Here is a 596-nt window from a genome sequence, read left to right as displayed (position 1 = left end):
AAACGTAAACATATTTTAACCCTATGAATAACACAAAACAAGAAATGTGCATGCACCATCACATATTTATTTTTCCAGCTGAAACTAAAAATTCAGAACGTAATTATTGAGAGTTTTCATGGCTAATGACATTGCCTATAAATAACTGCACTACTCAGAATCAATAAGATCATCAAAGTTTTCCTCATTCATTCCATTTTTCATAAACCCCTAATTTCTCTTATTATTTCTTTTACTATACAAATGCCTACTACAGTTCCAAATTCTTTCAAAAACATCACTGACTTTGTAGTAAATGAAAGGGCAATGGAGTGAAAAGGTCTTTCAGAAATGGGACTTCAAACAATTACCTAAGCAATATAATTCAGCCAATCGAAGACGAATTACTCCTACCACAACTGTAATCCCCCTTGAATGATCAAATTCCAGTCATTGAACATGTACAATTGGGATAATAAACAAAATTTAATTGGTGAAACAAATATGTAATGCAGCTGGAAAATGGGGTTTTTTTCAAAATTCATAAATCATGATATTTCCCTTGATGTTCTTGAATCTGTTAAGGAAAGCGAACTTATTACATTTTTCAGACAACA

The sequence above is a fragment of the Nicotiana attenuata genome, chromosome 12, assembly GCF_001879085.1.
Source record: "Nicotiana attenuata strain UT chromosome 12, NIATTr2, whole genome shotgun sequence".
Taxonomy (NCBI): domain Eukaryota; kingdom Viridiplantae; phylum Streptophyta; class Magnoliopsida; order Solanales; family Solanaceae; genus Nicotiana; species Nicotiana attenuata.
Note: the sequence above shows the minus strand (reverse complement) of the source record.